This window comes from Ailuropoda melanoleuca, chromosome 3, assembly GCF_002007445.2.
Source record: "Ailuropoda melanoleuca isolate Jingjing chromosome 3, ASM200744v2, whole genome shotgun sequence".
NCBI classification, from domain to species: Eukaryota; Metazoa; Chordata; class Mammalia; order Carnivora; family Ursidae; genus Ailuropoda; species Ailuropoda melanoleuca.
Window position 1 is genome coordinate 65,628,632 of NC_048220.1, and position 19,225 is coordinate 65,647,856.

General features: G+C 37.8%; 2 long non-coding RNA genes across 3 annotated transcripts in view; both read right to left on the bottom strand.

Annotated features, from left to right (window-relative positions):
• The window catches only part of LOC117801398, a 65,790-nt gene extending 51,211 nt beyond the window's left edge, over positions 1-14,579 (bottom strand). Inside the window, exon 1 of the long non-coding RNA XR_004623891.1 lies at positions 14,425-14,579. This is a non-coding gene — a long non-coding RNA (uncharacterized LOC117801398). The remainder of the gene's footprint in view (positions 1-14,424) is intronic.
• Positions 14,580-17,167: 2,588 nt separating this feature from the next.
• Positions 17,168-19,225, bottom strand: part of LOC117801399 — a 69,463-nt gene continuing 67,405 nt past the window's right edge. For both annotated transcript variants that reach the window (XR_004623893.1, XR_004623892.1), the window contains exons 2-3: positions 18,115-18,285; positions 17,168-17,794 (exon numbers count right to left, since the gene is read on the bottom strand). This is a non-coding gene — a long non-coding RNA (uncharacterized LOC117801399). The remainder of the gene's footprint in view (positions 17,795-18,114; positions 18,286-19,225) is intronic.

Consider the following 19,225-nt stretch of genomic DNA (forward strand, 5'->3'; position numbering starts at 1 on the left):
CTCCTGCTTGTGCTCATGCTCTCTCTTTGTGTCAAATAAATAAATAAAATCTTAAAAAAAAAAGAGGAAAATAGATTTAATCAATAAGTGGTCACCGGGAATTAGAGAATGAGATTTTCAGTTTACAAAGAGAATATATATCTAATACATATGTAAATATATAAAAATATATAAATTATATATAACAGTATATAAATTATATGTAATATATGAATATATTACATTAAAACATATTGATATATTTATAGGGGCGCCTAGGTGGCACAGCGGTTAAGCGTCTGCCTTCGGCTCAGGGCGTGATCCCGGTGTTGTAGGATCGAGCCCCACATCAGGCTCCTCTGCTATGAGCCTTCTTCTTCCTCTCCCACTCCCCCTGCCTGTGTTCCCTCTCTCGTTGGCTGTCTCTATCTCTGTCGAATAAATAAATAAAATCTTTAAAAAAAAACATATTGATATATTTATAAACAATAAATGTCATGATATTGGCTGAAGTTTATATATGTACATAGCCAATATTACTAGACACTCTGCTATCAGTGGCATTGTGTTGCTGAATTAGATTTAGTGTGACCCCTAAGTTTGATGTCAAAATGGCACCAGAAAGTAAAGTGTGCATTTAGTTGACTGTATTAGAAGATATGATAAAGAACATGGAAATGCTACTTGCAAATTCATCAGATCCTCTTTCAAAACATTAGGCTGTGAATTTCTAAAGCTCTATGGCCCTCAATATGTACTGGTTAATCCCCAGAAAGAGAAAATCAGCAATTATGGATTATTTGTGAAGTTTACATGGTGCTGTTCATCATAAATCCAAAGGAGATAATATATCATGCAAATGCAACAGAGGAGTAGCATATATTCAGAATACTTACAGGCAGTTCATGGCTAATGAGAGCCTTTCAAAAGATGCATTGATACACAGGGTACCAAACTGCTAATTCCTAACAAATGGAATCACCCCAAAGTTCTTGATTGAACCAGACCTGCCGAGAATGGCACTTCCAAGTCACATCCTAGTTCAGGATCTCTTGTGTTTATTTTGCCAGTAATGACTGCGTAACCTCAAATGACAAGAAGGGGTCACCAGCACTGAGTTCCTACTCTGCAAGCCAACTGGCATCAAAGCCAAGCCTATTACCACCAAGGACTGCTGAGCTAAGAGTGTGAGGAGAACCAACAGAGACAGATGTTAAAAAAACAGAGGAAAGGGGAGCTAAAGCCATTGATCACAAGTGATAGGGATGCTGTGAGTCACCACCAGAGGCAATGCGGAAAAGCTGTCATTTTCTGGGTAGCCACAGGAGTGCATGCTGGCATGAAGCATTCAGAATGGGGTGGCTCACGCTAGAGGAATAATGTCACACTGCCCAAGAGTAAACACACAAGTGGGATGCTAACAGCAAAAGGATTGCCCACCAGCAGCTCCTAGGCGAGGAAAGGACTAAGTCATTCATACTGTGCCTGTGGAACTCTCTGCAGGGCTCCATTGATCTTGTGGTCTGCACTCATGCACATGGCTTGAAATATCTTCAGCTCTGTCATCTATAAACACAAGCAAACATCACTCCCTCTCCCTGTTTTAGGAAGGATGGTGACAATGACTGCTCAGCTCTGCAGGTAGGTGCAAGTTGGGACAATAATTAAATAGTATCTTTTGTTTATCTCTCCTCCACCCGATGAGACATTTCAGGGACCAAAATGAAACCATAGTTTTAGAATGTATTGGGATGAAGAGGGGGTCTCCTTATCTGATCAAGTCTCTGTACATGTGATATGGATTTTTTAAGATTTTTTTTTTTATTTATTTATTCGACAGAGATAGAGACAGCCAGCGAGAGAGGGAACACAAGCAGGGGGAGTGNTTCCTTATCTGATCAAGTCTCTGTACATGTGATATGGATTTTTAGTGGATATCTCAAATGACACATTCACTAATGCCCGCCCTAAAATATAAGAGGCCTATCTTTGAATCCCACTACTTTATGGGTATTTTTTTCATTATAGTTACATTACTCCACTTTGAAATATAATAATTTGGTCATCTATTAATTCATCCATTCAGCAAACATTTTTTGAATACNTGTGATATGGATTTTTAGTGGGTATCTCAAATGACACATTCACTAATGCCCGCCCTAAAATATAAGAGGCCTATCTTTGAATCCCACTACTTTATGGGTATTTTTTTCATTATAGTTACATTACTCCACTTTGAAATATAATAATTTGGTCATCTATTAATTCATCCATTCAGCAAACATTTTTTGAATACCTTTCATGTGGGAATAACTATGCTGGTGTTATCTTGTTAATAAACAAGACAGAAAAGGTTCCTGCCATTATGGAGTCACAGCTCATGTTAATAGATATTTTTAAAATGACACAAATTATTGTGAAAATTACAATTCAGATAAAGATTAGGAAGAGATGCCAGTTGCCTAGACTTTAGTCCCTCTGTCTAGGCTGACTTGCCTAATCTATGCATATCCAGTAGCAGTCAGGACTATGCCCAACACAGAGCAAATGCAAACAACAATAGTTTATTAAATTGAGCTAATGAGTGTAAGAACAATTTCTGGTAAGTTGTAAGAAAATTTGATTTGTGAAATTTTAGAAGTAATGTCTTTTCCCTCCCATCAGTATAGGATATGCTTTTCATTCCCTGAATGTTTTTAGGATATTTTTAATGTGCTAGATTTTCAGATTTGAGCTATATTTTTGGAAACTTAAAACAAACACTTGGTGTAGTTTACTATAATTTTCGAACCTGATTCAGAGGTTCCATCCTTTTTGATGCCTAAGCTGAAATCCTATCCTGCTTCCCTCATTTTAGGCAAGGTGCTTATGAAACCTGCATTAGCTATTTAAAACTTTCCAATATACATTTGAACAGGGTATAGGAGACCAGAGAGAAAAATGAGGATGCCTCTTGACAAGACTTGACATCCAGAAGATTCCACAAGCCTGAACAAATGAGTGATACATCTGTATCTACAGGACTCACTCATAGGGAAATTGTTTGGCTACCAAAGTAAGCTAAGTATTGAATCCCTGTGCCTTCCTGAGGTTAGCCTCTGCTCATTGTACTTCCAGAACTGATAATGAGTTCCCTACAGTCAGGGAGTTAATGTCTAGCATAGGAGGGGACCCCGAACTCCATGCCAGCATTAAAGACAGTATGCAACTATGATTGGAAAGTATTTGAAATATTACCCATTGATAAATTCCAAAGTATCCTTAACCCAATCCTAGAAATTTTAAAGAATAATACACATCCTTATTATAGGTTTCCTTAATGAGCGACACAGATTTATACATGCATTGTTATCAAAAGTCCTCTTCTCAAGATGCCTGGGAGACCGAGTCCCTTAAACATCAGATGATTTCAGCTCAGGTCATGATCTTGGGGTCATGAGATGGAACCCCACATCAGGCTCAGCAGGGAGTCTGCTTGAGATTCTCTACCTCTCCCTTTGCCCCTCCCCCTACTTGCCCACAGGCTCTCTCTCTAAAATAAGTTATAAATAGATATAGATATAGATATATATCCTCTTCTGGTTATGTGTTTCACATTTTCTTGTTGCTTACGACCTTCAGAGATAGATGATCTCTGACAAGATTAAGGGCCAGAAAGAGGTAGTGAATGGTTTTCCAATAAGGTATGAAATCTATATTTAAAACTGTAATTGCCCCCTTTACTCTTCACAAAGGGATGTGAATCAATTTACTGAAGCAAATAAACTCTAGGACTCTAGGACGCAAATAAACATTGTACTTACACCATCAAGGAGTTTACATTTCAGTGAGAAGAAACACATCTTAGGAGGGCACAGAGGATGAAAAGGGGTGGGGGTGGGATTTGGAGTCAGAGAGGCAAGCCCAGCGTCAGTGGGCAGGGGAGTGCAGTACTGAACTCTATAAATTGTGATACCAGAATGGAGAGACGGGGGAAAGCCAAGGAAGAGGCAGAATCACAAGTGATGGGCTTTGAATACAGGTGGGGGCGGCAAGGACCTAGAGCCTCGGAAGGCAGGGGGCTCTGCAGCAAACACACCGTTCATCCATTGGATGTATCTAACCTTTGTAACACTGTATCTACGGGGACTATTTATTTAGTTTAGGTTTGGGACATTATCCTTGTGGGAATCCAGATGCTTTGGTACATTTTATCTTCAGAATTTAACAGAAAAGTCTATCCTTGCCTAGGGTAGCATTTGCTGCTATAAATCATGACATGCTGGGTTTTAGCGGCGGCTGTAAGCTGAAATATGTCTTTTTTTAACTTCTACTCAGTGGTCCCAGTTCTGCCCTCAGGAACTAACACAGATTAAGTTGAATCCCTCTTCTGTGCGACAGCCCTGGAACTGTCACTAGGAGGGCCCCCTTGCCCTAGCTCCCCAGGTCCTCAGGTCCTTCCGCTATTCATGTCGATATGAACTCTTCTCCCAATGCCACCCTGGTCATCCTCCTCCGCACATACTCCAATTTGTCACATCCGTTGTATAAGATAGGAAACCCAGCTAGGACCCGTTTCCAGAGCTGTGACACCTGAGAGTACAGAGGTGCTGCCCCCCCTCCTTCTGTGCGCTCTGTGTTTATGAAGACACCCTCAAATTGCTATCAGTCTTCTTAAGCAGCCCCTCATACTGCTGGTGCCTCCTGATGCACTCAAACTTGGAGACTTTACCCCACGGGCTTTGTAAATCCATCTGTCCCCATACAACTTCCTCTCATTTCAACTCAGAGTCAAACCTTACATTACTTCATAAAGTAGCAGCAAAGTGGTCTGCCGCATTTCCTGGGGAAAAGGAGCGTGTATAATTGCCGTTAAAAAACAGCCAGCGTCCGCAGCGCTATCATCATGTGCAGACGATGTGTTACTCTTTTTAATCAATTTTATCCTTAAAAAATTAAATTATGGATTTTATCATAAAAATAATATGAAAAAATAGCAACACATCAAATACTATAAAAGGACACAATATGAAAAGTCAATCTTACGCTCCTATCTTATCCATGTTTTGTGTGTCCTACTAAAAATTTTCTGTGGATATATATTATAGATCATGTTTTTTATATACTAGGTATGATATTCTGAGCTTAGATGTTTTAAATCTAGTGCGAGGCAATCATTTTGTAAAAACACATCCAGGGCCATCTAAGTCTTCCCAGGAGCCACATGTATTACTTTGTGTGAAAGTCCCACACACAATATCTCCTTCAATTCTAAGAACAATCTATGCATTGGGTCTTATTATCTTTACGAAATATACAGAAGACTGAGGCTTAAAGAAATTATTACCTTGTCTGATGGTACACATTTGAAAAGTAACTCAGTAAGGGTTCAAGTGCATATCTGACTGACTACCGTGTTTAACCCTCTAAAAAACAGTTTTCACAAGTGGGTTTGATAATACTTCACAAAGAGTTTATAAATGCATAATAATAGGTCTTCCTTTATAATTTGAAATCGGTATAACAAGATTTAAAATGTGGCTCAAGCGTTTTTTCATGGCCAGAGATGTCCAACTAGCTCCGACTGTAATGGGCTAGTTCATCCTCTGGAGTCCATGGACACCAACAGCGATTGGCCAGATTCTACTTGTAAAATGAAATGATATAGCCCATATTCGTGAGCATTGTTAACTTCTCTACGATTTCAAGCATTTGTTATAGGTGCTTTTGTTCTGTTTGTGTTTAACAGAAATTATTACAGCATCCAGAAACATCTCAAGTCAGGCATTAAAAAGCTGTGCTTCTTTTGCTCAGATTTTAATATGTTTATTTACCTCATTTCAGAAAACCATAGTTGGTCCTATCTCCTGGACTCATATGCCATCGTTGTCTCTTGAATAAAGCTGCTAATTGCATGCGGGAAATATTAAAACATGATTATATTTTTGCTAAAAGAATAAACATGTCAAGTGTCAACATAATATTGTAAGTCTGTTGTGAGTCAAAATAGATTGCTTAAAATCGTTCTTTTCAGGGCCTGTTAGAGAAAGTGAAGAAGATACACCTGTTATGTTAACACATTCACTGTGCACCAAGGCTGTTCATCTTTACAATAAACAAATAAAGATTTTGGGTCCTCTTGCAATTCCCAGTTCAATCTGACTGACTCTGGCACCTTCCTAATCAAATATATCCACATGCTATTAGAAGCTGCATTATAGTACATTAATAGCTTGTAAAGTAAAATTGATGCAGCATGATGGACTGTATTCCTAAAGCAGTGACAAACTTATCAATGATAGATGCACTAATGGATATGTTGAATTGCAATAAATATAAACGCAGAATAGCAATTGCAGAGCATTAAAAATGTCATCTTGTGAGTTTAGCTATTTATGAGGCTGAGCCAGCTGGAAACACGAGTGGTGCGTTCCTATGAGCCATTGCGACTCTGAGGCTCCAAGGAAAGCAGAGGCCCTTTCATCAAATAGGTCAGGCTGCCGGCAAATTGTTGTCACAGCTGTGCCATTGTCAATTAGGCCTCCAATGACTCAGCCCTTTGTTTTTTCCTGCTTGCACATCTCACCCCACCTTTTCTCCGGGCATGGGTGCTTCACTCCTGCAACCTTTCCAACACATTTCCCCTCAGTGACTCTCCTCACATGTTCTGATTCATCTTCCAGGCATTGATCTAAAACTCAGAGAAGTGACATCAGGGAAGCATCTCAGCTACTTCAAAAGGCTCCGCTATTCCTTCTGGGCTATTCTGGCACGTCAAACCCAACAGGCCAAGCAGAGATGCTCCACACTGTTGCACGTTTCCCTCTGATGTGTCTGCCCAACCTTCCCGAGCCCTAAAGACTTTGTTTAATGTCAGCAAAGTCCAGCAGGACGGTGGGGTCCCAGATGCAGAGGGGACAGAGCACCTCACATGGTTTTTCACCATGCTCACGCAAGAACCACAGCATGAGGACCAAGTCACAGACACACTGTGTGGTATGGGGGAGCTAGTGGTTGATTATAGAATTTTGTTTAAACACACTGGTGTGGTGGATTAAGGAAATTGCAACATTTTTGTATGTGCCGATCTCAATCTCGAGTCTGATCACAGGGTATGTTTTAGTTACCCAAATACGCACCCTTCCCTTCTTGGGCTTTCGTCCACACTGACTATTTTCATCAATTGGTGCAGATTTGTTGTCAGCATATCTAAGTAAATTACTCAATACTTTTTGGAATCAGGTGTCACAACATACTCTTAATACTCATAGAAGATTGTCAAACTGGGTTTATTTTAGAAGATTACTAGATTTGCAAAACAAATAAATATTTGACAATTATAATTCAGCTTAATATGAGAATAAGTTGGTTGTTTATTATTGATCCTGTTTATCATCGCAAAGCCATGATAACTAAACGCTGTGTTAAATTTTAGTGGCAGTCCTCTGTCACTGGTTATTCAATAGAGGTAAACCACACAAGTGACAACACTAATGAGAAAAGCAATATGCAACAGAACAAAATAAAAGTAATGCCATGACACATTTTAATCTAAATATTATAATCCTCATCTTAAAGTCTAGACATATCAAATCAAAAGTAAAGGAATCATATCAATGTGACCCTTTTGTGTATTTCTGATTGGTTGTTTAATCAATTGTGAAATATGTAAAAATCACGTCAGCTTTTAAATCAAACTTCAATGATGCTGAAACTCCCTAAAACTTGTATGAATCAATTTGATTTTTTTAATAGCTCAGATAAAAGTTTAAGTCCATTTCACACCAAATTAACAAACAGAAGGACAATGTGAAAGAAAATTGTGAGAGTTAGGGAGAAATAGTTTTATTGGAATCCCTTTCATTATTATTAGTCTTCAAATTCAGTTAAACAACGCTTTATTAAACATCAGTTTCAACCCAAGTAACTTTTTAACCTTTGGTGATGAAAAAGACATCCACTGTGTGAATATTCATTGGATATCCATTATGTGTCAACCAAGGGATAGAGAGGGAACAAGCAAGAACCTGTACTCATAGGATCTTATGTAAGCCGAGGTAAGGGAGAAGATTAAAAAATACACTTTTTAAAGGTAAACAGTAAAGCATATTAGATATTGACGAGTATAATGCAATGCAAAGAATTAAAAGAGGGTGCTGTCAGGTGAGAAATGAGCTGCCTGTTTTACAGTGGTCAGGAAAAGTCTCTTTGAGGAAGTTGATATATAAGTTGAAAATTACAAATGATGACAAGATCAGTCATGTGAAAATAGAGGAAGAGCATTTTAAGTAGAATAGTTGGTGTAAAGGTCTTGAGGTAAAGACAAGTATGTCAAAAAGAAGGCCAACTTGACAGAACCATAGATTCTTTGAGTCAAAACAGTTTTACCTTAATCATGCCATTTTTCTTTAAAGAACTTAGCTCTTGATTAAAGATTTTAAAAAAGTCACTGCCATAGTATGTCTCAATCTCTTCATAAGTGGTGTGTCTCTGTGTGTGTGTGTGTGTGTGTGTGTGTGTGTGTGTGTGTGTGTGCTGTTTTTCCCTCAGTGGCTATCTATCAAAGTCTTAAGTTACTGTCTCCTTGTACTTGTCTCTGTTTTTTCTCTTGAAATGCCTTGGGTCTTGAGCCACTGTGGGAGCTGACTCTTCTCAAAGGCCAGTTCTCAGCCTAAGGACACCTAGAAGGATAAACAGCCTTAAGGACACCTAGATAGGTTAACTTGGGAATATGGAAATCTGATTCAGAATAGACATGCCAGGATGCTCTGAGCATACTGGCTCTCTAAAGAAGAGGAAATCCTTAAGTCTCTCTTCTCGTGGTCGATTCCTGTACCTTAAGCTAGCTGAGACAGAAAGCGGTCCTCTTTTAGCCATATACTAGAATACATTTACAGTGTCATAACTGTCATCAAGGGCATGACAGGAGATATGGCCCTCGTGTTCTTTGAATACAGTACAATTCTCTTCCTTGGAAAGAATTTGTAGCTTGATGAATTCCTTGTTTGAAATTCTGATAAGTAAATCTCTGTTAACTGAGTGATAGTATTGCTGCCTTTTATATATCCCTAGATTTTAATGAAGTCATTAAATTCATTTTTAAAGGAAGATAAAGCCAGATATCAACCCTGACCTTGAGTGTCTCATTGACAACCACTTTTCATATAATAGAAAACATAACTTTGAATGAAAATTTGGTTAATTTTTCCTTGGGGGAAAAAAAAAAACAATAAGTTAACCTCAATATAACTTAGAGACAGTCTTTAAAAAGTGACAGTTTGAGAGATCCCAGAGTGGGGCCTAGAGGCTCCTTCTAGTGACTGTCCTTCCATTGAAATGTCTCCGAGAAACTGAATGGTCGGAGAATGGACTGTCACTTATTTTCTGATGCTAGTTCATTTTTCTTCTTAAAAATGAAATAGAATCTACACAGTTTCTCCAAGTTGCCTACACATACCACGTAGTCCAATTCTGTTTAGTACGTTCAAGTATTCACAAAGATTAAGTAGCTACTATGCCCCAACGATTAGGCCAGGTCCTGGAAACACAAAGTAATCAGGGAATTCAGTATGTAGATTCATTCACCCAATGAGTATAATTTGAATTCAAAATTCTGGTACACAGTAGGGGTGCATAGATGGTTCACTCGGTTAAGTGTCTGCCTTTGGCTCAGGTCATGATCCCAGGGTCCTGGGATCAAGCCCTACATCACGCTCGCTGCTCAGTGGGAGCCTGCTTCTCCCACTCCCTGCTGCTCCCTCTGCTTGTGCTCTCTCTCTCTCTGTCAAATAAATAAATAAAATCTTTAAAAAAAAAAACTTTAAAAAATATTGGTACATAGTAGACCTTTGGTCAATATTGTTAAAAATAAAAATAAAACAGTCCTTGGTACCTGTCTGAGTAGATCATAAAGATTAAAGGATAGGAGAACTAATACTTCCATCAGAAAGTAGGATAGCTTTATTCTAAGTCACGATTATTCTGGCTTAACCCATTGGCATAGCAGTTTAGATTGGGATTGTGATATTTTCATTCCAAACCAGCCTGTGACACAGTTGTTTTTCATAGTAACTAAAGGACCCACAAAGAAAACCCCTAGAGATCGCACAGCTGCCTGACAAGTTTAGTGCTAGAACAAGACCCATACAATTAACTGTTTAGTGCTGAGACTGGGTTCACTATACTGTACTGAGGATAGAGAACCAGAAAAGCGAGGCTCTAAGCAGGGTCATGTCTGCTTAGGCGGCAAGAAAAAGCAGGAGCCGATGCTCTGCAGCGAGCGGCAGAGTGAGCAATGCAGCAGTGAGCACAGGCCTATAATGAGATGTTTTCCCTCTTGCTGCTCTGGTTATGTGAGCAGGAGCAGGGCCCCCTAACAAGTGCCAGAGGAGAGGGCAGGAAAGAACCTGGGGAGATAGGCTCTTGCTGTAATTTGAAAACAGGTTTTTTTTTCAAAGTATAGAAAATTCAAAATTGGAGCTTCTAGAAGCAGCTTACTAATGATGCAAAAGGGATCACACCTCAGTTGTCCACATTTGCTTATTCAAAAATATGCAAACCACATTAAATCCCAATTCATATTCAAAATGTCAGGCTGATGTGAGAATTTTAAGAGTCTCATAACACAGCTTCATTATTTCCATAAATGTTCTGAATTCATTCATAACAACATAAATTGCCTAATAAAATACTTTTTCTGTATTAATCATGCTTTCTAAGACCACATCTTTACGTCCAGACTGATATAATCATTCTAGCAACCATTACAATCTTGACTTCCAAGCACAAGTTCCAACATAACTCCTCTAAGAGGAGAGCAAACTGCAAAGACCCAGAAGTTTCTTAGCACTATAGCTGGTTCTCTTACTCCAGCTCCTCGGCATAAAGAATAAAACAAGAAAGGCCATTCCTGCCTTACCTTCCATGGATCCATGTGTATATGTCAATACCTCTGCATGACATCAGTGCCCAGGAGACAAACACACTCATAAACAAAGAATCACCGCTCCATGCCTGATCCCCAGAATGTTCACTCAACGTTTTAGCATTTATTATGCACCTTCTATGTGACAGAAATTGTACTAAATTCTGGGTTAATGATAAAAGATATAGCCACTGTTTTCAAATAGTTCACAGTCTTTTGAAGGAAGTGACAAGCTGACAGACTGGAAACTAGAGCCCAGACAGACCTACGCACAGTCCTAAGTATACAGAGGGGTGGGTGAAGGTGGGATCAGAAAAGTCTTCCTGACAGCTTGAGCTGAGTGTTGAAGGTTAAGTTTGAATTAGCCAGGTGGGGGAAAAGAGGAAGTGTTTTAGGCAGAGGAGCCAATATGTGCCAAGACTCAGAGGTGTGAAAAACTGCCAGGAGGCTGAGACAGGACCCTTGTGGTCTATGGTAGGGGTGCGGGTCTTCAGCCAAAGGTAATGGAGCGCCACTTTGGGAAAGTAACAAGATGAGATTTATACTTTCTAAAAGCTGTCTTTGGTGGCTTGTGTGGCATGCAATAAAGACATCCCAAACTGGGCGAAGTTAAAGGCTAATGCAAGGATTCAGATAAGGTCCTGGAAAAGTCTGAATTTCTTGAAACATTTGTCATTGTCATCATCCTCGCCATCGCCATCGTTGATATTTCTGAGGGTCTACAATCTGATAAGAACCGTGCATACCTTATCTAATTTGACCCACACAATAATAATAGCGCCACTATTATACCCAATTTAATGCTAAGGAAAGTGGGTAAGAGACTTGCCCTCACAAAGTAGTAATTAGCAAAGTTAAGACTGAAGCCAAGCAGGTTGGATATTAGCGCCCCTTGCTTCACTACAGCTCCACATTGCTGCGTGGGATTTATGCAACCTGAACAGTGGTCGTGTTAGCAAGTTTTGGTTAGGGATTTATCACTTCCTTGGATATAAACCATTCAGGTGGTAGGTAGGCAGGGAGAAGGCTGCAGCCGCTCCTCTTAATAATCAGGGAGCCTCAAAAATGATGTGTTCTCCGATCCCATGTACTCAAGAGACGAATAAAAGGGGGAAAATATCCAAAATTATATAGTATAAGAACATGGTTTGTGACCCATACGTGAAGATTAAACACATCAAACTCTTAACTGGAAACCTAATACTGATTTTATCTGAAAGAAGAAGAAAAGTCAAGAGTATCAGTTGCTCATTTTGTTCGCAGACTGCTGAACTACTACCTTAATGCTCCAGATTTTATTCCTCATAGTTGTACGGCTCTTTAATTCCAACTTGTTCCCTTCCGCCTAACCATTCTCTATGAAAAGAATGTTGTATTTGTACCTTTGTACATACGTTACATTATCAAAATATTGACTACTGAACTTAGTATTTTATTATTTTGAAAAGATATGATGGTCGTGCTCTATAACAAGTGCATTTTAGCTGAAGTGACAGTTTCCAGACCCATCCCTCCAAGCAAGAACTTCAGTATTTCTGGCAAAGATCCCAGAGAGGATCACCATAACTCAAAAACTTAAATATCACTTTTGTTCAGGACCAACCATTGTAATACTGCCAAAAACACTGGAAATACACAGATCCCCAAATCAATCTTAGGAACAGCAATGGATATAGCAGGTCAGAATCTTATTTCCAATTTCAAATACACTCTCTATTTAGAGAAGTACCCTTCTATTCAGGAATAAGTCTTTGATGACAAACAAAATGCATTATTTGTAGACAGATCTTCAGTAGAATTTAAGTCTACATTTTGTGGCACAGAAATTCTTCTTTTCTATGCATAAAATTAATCTATTCCATATTTCTTAAAGAACCACAAACCATATTTAATGAACACACAGGAGCAGAGTAAATGATGCTCATCTCAGCCCTTGCCAATTTAAACGATTCTTTCAGATACTAAAGCACAAATAAGATCAATATACTAATAGTCCTGAATTATAATATTAACACAGACACTTCCTATTGCTATCACTTGACTTCTGTGGACCTTAAATTGATGTTGGTGAAATAATATTTGTCTTTCAAATTATTTTGGAGGGGAAGGCAGGAGTTACGTGCCATGTAATGGACTGTAAGCCCTTTGAGAGCAGGGGCCGTGCACATTCATTATTTCATGGCTAGCCCAGTAATACCCTCCAGATAAACAGCGCTTGCTAAATATTGGTTGAATGAATGAGTAAATGGAAAAATGGATGAAATAATGAAATAAAAAAAATTTAAACACTATCCTGATAATTCAGGTAAAACTGATTTTTCTTTTGTTTTGTTTCATTTTGTTTCAGTGTAGGAGAGGAAGGAAGATTCAAAAGCCAGTGTTATTGGACTTAATTGTCCACTATAATTGAATTCCTAGAATAATTTGACTTAAATTCACAAGATAATTTCTTTCTAATTACAGACACAATAATCTGATATGGGCACAGTGCCAGCATGAACACTGGATCACTGTGATCGCTCAGAACTAACTCTTATTTGACTTTGCATTCTTTCCCAGTCAATAAAATTATTTCTTGCCCCTATTTAGAATTTATATGTATGCCTGCTCACCTCTGTTTCTCTAAGTAACCAATCGATGAAATGAAATGTCTCTATTTTGATCAGGACAAAATAAAACTGTATTAAGCTGTGTTCAATCCTGATTTTTGATTAACAATTTCTCATCAGTATTACAGGTTTAAAAACATTTGGTAAATTAGGATCAAATATTCCTTCTTATATGTTTATTTTGCTGACATTTAAAGAGACAACTCTCTTTCTGACTTAAAAAATCTAAAAGAAAAAACACTTAACATTTATCTTGTAGTCTAAATAAATCTGTGATTTTTTAAAAATCTGTGATTTTTTATTCTACCTTTATGATCAACATTTTTATCTTTAAAAAAAGTGGGGGGGAATGAGCCATCACAAAAGATATGAGGAATAATCATTGTTAAAAAACACAAAGTGGTACCATATAGGAACATAGGTCAGGGAATAAACCCCTATCTATTTAGAATCTTATAAATTAAAGTATCTTTTCCTGGCATGATTCTAGGAACTTCATGAAATATTTGTCCTTATTATTAACTCTCATAACTTTCACAGTTGTATGGTTTTTAATTATTTCACAGCATGGCATGAACCTAATTCTCTGGAGGCAAGTACCCATGAGCTCACCTTGATTACTTTTTACCCAGCATTTTTTGGAAGAGATAAGTAAAACCAGCGTATTAGTAGGTTTCTTATAAATAAATATCTCGGATATTATGACAAACTCCAAAGATACAAGTTTTCCAAAAAGAAAAAAAAAAAAAAACAACCCACACATAGCACTTTACAGTCCCACTTTTGTTCAAGTATTTTTGATTACCTTCTGCAATTTGACTCATCAACTTCATATTCATTATTTTACTAGTACCCTTGAAATTCAATAAATGATGTAATTGTCTTTGAACTACAGAAAATTCTCAGAATCCGATGCAACAAAGTTTAACTTACCTTCAGAGATTTGTTGTCACGAATTCTTTTTCCTATGACCTCGGTTCTCCAGCCAAAGGCAATGCAGAGACTCCCCTGTCTGCTCCTCCTCTTCCCTGACACTCAGTGCCTTGACGGTTCCCTCTCTGTGATGAGCGACGGAGAAGACTCTCAGAGTTGGTCTTCACTCCTGATGCCACACACCTTTTCTTGGCACTTCATTTGGTCCCAAGGGAAAATTCCTGCAGAAATTTCCTTCTCCATAATCTCTTGACAGATGGCTTTGCTGGCAAGAGCCTTAACTCTTAGGAGCCCTTTAATAGGCTTTTATTCTCCCGCATCACCACCTCTCGGGTTTTATTATTTAATGGCACATTGGTTGATGCCTCAATGTCCCGACGGGCCAGAGCATCATTGTCCCCTTGTAGGACTTTCAGCTAATCTGCTTTGCTGATTTTCAATAAATTTGCAAAGCTAGTTTCCTTTTAATATTTCATTATTTTTCTGCCTCTATACCTCGAGGCAATTGGAAGAAAGTCTCGATTATTTACTTTAAAGCACAAACTGAATAAATATTGAACTGTTCAAATAAAGTAATTGTGCAAGGGCATTGATAAAGTTGTAAACCAAAAAAACCCCAAATCTTCCAAATTATCAGTTTTCTTGACATTATATGTATTCCTCTGATAAATGCCTTTGTTGTGTAGTTTCCTCCCCCAATGTCTATTTCTCCCTCTCCCTCCTTCCCTCCCTCCCTTTCTGTCTGTCTGTCTCTCTTTTTCTCTCTCTCTTCAGTCTTTCTGGGAAAATAAAAAAGAAACAGACCCTGAAATTAGAAGGTCAGTTGTCATCTAGATGATGTTACTTAAGATAGTATACAGAATACTCATTTCTCAATTCTATCATCCATATCCTTAAAAGTGACGAAAATAGGGATGATTCAAAACGGGATAGCACACTAAAATGCCTCTAAATTTAGCCAAGGGATTTGAGCCAGGTATGAGATGAAGTAAGGAGTGGTGGGAACCATGGCAAATTGGAGCAGGTGTGCCCATTTACAAAGGACACGGGCTGCTCATCTCCAGCTAGTCACTGTCGGGTACGAACTCAAACTGCATTGGGAGAGCTATCTCTTTTTCAAGAAAATCCCCATCTCTGGATTTTTATGTGAAAAATCTTGTGCTTTTTCAATGTTAGAGGATACTGTGGGAGCTAAGCCCCATACCTGGGGCCCAGCCTCAGCCTGAGTATTGCCATGTAATGACTTCTGATCTAGAATATACTGAAAAGAAACTAACGCCAATGCAAAACACTGCCCTTTATTAATTAGGAGCCCTTTTTTCATATGCATAAATGATGATAATAACGTAGACTAGTTAACTCAAGTAAAAACAACCTATACTAATCTTTATTGAAGACCTTAGGCAGGGCATGAGCCAAAGAACCGGTAAATGGTTTGGGCAACGAGTAGCTCAAATCTGGATGAGAAGGACCAGGTTTACAAAAAAAATAATAATAATAAGTAATTTAATGAAGAAAGAGTGAGAAATTTTATTTGATTTGGTTTTATCTGGATTTCTTTCTCATTACCTAGTACTAATATGTGCAATAATTACTGTTTTATTTTCTTTCTTAAAATTTGTTTATTTAAATTCAATGTAGTTAAAATACACTGTATTATTAGTCTCGGGTAAAATTTAGTGATTCATCAGTTGCATATAACAGCCCGTGCTCATTCCATCCAGTGCCCTCCTTAATGTCCATCACCCAATTACCCCATCTCCCCACCCACCTCCCCTCCAACAACCCTCAGTTTGCTTCCCAGAGCTAAGAGTCTCTTATGGTTTGTGTTCCTCTCTGTTTTCATCTTATTTTGTTTTTCCTTCCCTTCCCCTATGTTCATCTGTTTTGTTTCTTATGTTCCACATATGAGTGAGATCATATGGTATTTGCCTTTCTCTGATTGACTTATCTCGCTTAGCATAACACCCTCTAGTTCCATCCACATCATTTCAAATGGCAAGATTTCATTCTTTTTGATGGCTGATTAATATTCCATTGTGTATATATACCACCTATTTTCATCCATTCACCTGTTTTTTTTCTAATTATACTATTCATGTCAATGAATGCTTAAACAGAAAAAAGAATTTTTAATTCTTGCAATTCTATCACTAGTAAAATATTAGTTTATAATCTTCTAGAATGTGTCTATATATACACATACATATATTTATACATATGTACAGATTTTATATATTTCTGCATTACACATATACTTACCTTTCTTTATAAAAATTATATACCAAATATACTGTTTGATATATACTAATAATATGCTAATATATTACTAGTCTGTTTTTTCGCACAATACTAAATATAGTATCAACTTTTCCCTATTTCAATAAATAATCTCCCACAATGGTGATATTTACTACATAGTATCCCATTGTTTGGCTATACCATAATTTACCTGGCTAACTCCCATTACCAGGTACATTTTTCCAATTTTTTCTTTACAATAAAGTATCTCTAACAACTCTTCCCTTATCTTTGTGTACATCTATTATAACTTTTCATGTCAAAATATATGCATATTTCCTTCCCAAAAGATTGTGCCAGTTTACAATCCTACAACTACGATAAGTGAATTCATTTCCTTGCCTTCTCATCAAAATTGAGTATATCTATTTTAGGTGAAAATAGATCACGTAATATTCTAAACCTAATCAAAGAAGCATTTCTTCCACATATACCAGCTGAATTATTATTTTCTTTAATGATTTTCTCTTGATTGTCTGAAATGATAAGTTTATCTAGCACTCCTCAGCATCAGCAAACTAAAACAAGGCAATGGGAACCATCCAGAAAGATGTCTGTGGGCTGACAGCTGAAGTACCTGGACATTGGCCAGCAGCAAAGGTCCTCCCCCTCTTTGGGTCCCTGATACTTGGTGCTAATCAGATGCTTCATGCATTGGTACTTGGGATGGTTAATTTTATGTGTCAATTTGACTGGGTCACAGGGTGCCCAGATATTTGATTAAACATTATTTCTGGATGTGTTTGTGAGGGCATTGCCCAAAGAGACTAGCATTTGAATCAATAGTCTGAGTAAAGCAGCTTGTGTTCTTCCCCAGTGTGGGTGGGTATCAGCCAATCCACTGAAAGCCAGAATAGAACAAAAAGGCAGAGGAAGGGAGAATTCATTCTTTGTGCCTGGCTGTTGAGCTGGAACATCAGTCTTCTCCTGTCCTTGGACTAGACCTTCATGCTTGGACTGGAACTACACTGTTGGCTTGCAGCTTGCAGGTGGCAGACTGTGAGACTTCTCAATCTCCATAGTTATGTAGCCAATTTCTCCTAATAAATAAATCTCTCTGTCTCTGTCCCTGTAGATAGATAGATAGAGAGATAGATAGACAGATAGACAGATAGACAGATAAATGACCTATTGGATACCTGACCAATACAGTATTGATTAAGATGGGAAAGGGGGGGATTTATCAGCTGGTAAACTTTTTTAAAAAAATAGACTTTTAAAATCAAGGACTGATTATGACATCCATGTATCTGTAAAGAGAAATGTGATGCTAAGACTAGTGCCCATTGCAGCCTTATTCAGAGTACAAGAAACATAATCAGAATAAAACATTCTAGATATTCTGGATAGAAACATCCTTATACAAGATGTGATTTTGGAAGGACCTACTTGGCTCAGTAGTTGCCATGCACTGGATCCTTTATAACTGTTCTCAGGAGCTAATCTATTTCTTCTTTGAGAGAGTTCAATCATATTGCTCTATGAGACATGATTCCTCTCGATGGACTCAGAATCATTGAGTGGCGCTGGACAAGTCACCCCTGTACTTCAGTTTCCAATCTGTAAGATGGGAATGATAATTGTAGTACTCACCTCATACTTGCTATCATAAAAGATTAAGTATAAAATGCTTAGATGATTGCCTGGTATAGATAGGACTTATATAATTTTTTCTTACTGTTATTATCACTGTGCTTTGTAATACGATTCTATAGTTTCACAAACCTGGGTATATTATAATAATTTATATCTTTGATGTGTCCCCAAAAAATTAATCCCTTAGGATCAAAGTCTGTCTTCCTTAATTTTTATATCACCAAAATTAACACATTGTCTAGGAAATATTAGGCCCCAAATAAATATTTCTTTAATGGTGGATAGGTAAGTAAATGGAAAAACAAATAATTTTTGCCAAAACATCAGGCTGGATTTTCCCTATTATAGTCCCTTTTTCTGTTTTCTGCTTCTGGTCCCTCGCTTCATCCTTTAATTAGTTGCATGGTTAAATTAGAACCAACAAATAGTATACCTAAAGTCAATAAAAATATATTGAACCTCAACTGTAAACAAGGCTCTTATTTTTTTAGGGCAGTTTCCTCCTTAATGGCATGTTTGTCACGGAAGACCAAAAGCATGATAACTGATACTATAATTAGGGCAGGCAGAATATTGGTCTTAACCTTAAGGGGAATATATTTAGTTTTGTGTGAAAGATCATGATTTAGTGTCTAAGTAAGAGCATTATCAAAATGTGGTCATTAGGGACTAAAGCTGCTGTCTGTAAAACAGGTTATCAGTGTGAAGGTAGAACCACACGACCTAAACAATTTAGCTGTTGTGATTCAGAGGCCTGTGGAAATGCCAAAGGCTAACAGAATTCCTGTGTGTGATCCAGATTAATTTCAGAGCAGTTTTTAAAGTTTAAGAAGAAATTATCTTTTCTTAGGCCCCGAATCTCCAAGGAACTGTTGAAAAGGAAAAACAAAGCTGGGGGCATCAC